This window comes from Chrysochloris asiatica, unplaced genomic scaffold, assembly GCF_000296735.1.
Source record: "Chrysochloris asiatica unplaced genomic scaffold, ChrAsi1.0 scaffold00022, whole genome shotgun sequence".
Classification (NCBI taxonomy): Eukaryota; Metazoa; Chordata; class Mammalia; order Afrosoricida; family Chrysochloridae; genus Chrysochloris; species Chrysochloris asiatica.
In genome coordinates, this window is record NW_006408540.1 from 20,195,677 (window position 1) to 20,195,980 (window position 304).

A 304-nucleotide genomic window follows, 5' to 3' on the forward strand; every position below is an offset into this window, starting at 1 on the left:
ATCATTGATGGTGTCAAGTGTGGCAACAGTAGTGAGGTTGGCCCAGGATTGGGCAGTGTTTCATTCTGCTGTGCATAGGGTCGCTATGAGTCGGTGTCGACTCGATGGCACCTAACAACAACAACAATTATACTCCTCAGTAATGTCTTTTCCAGACTTGACCCCACAGCTGCTTCCACAGTTGTTTGTCAGACATAGTACCCAGTTCTGCCCCAAACCATCCTCTTCTTCTGAATCAGTATACTTCTGTCCCTCATAGAACCCCCAAACTGAACAGGCCACTGGACAGCTGGTCCCCCAATGC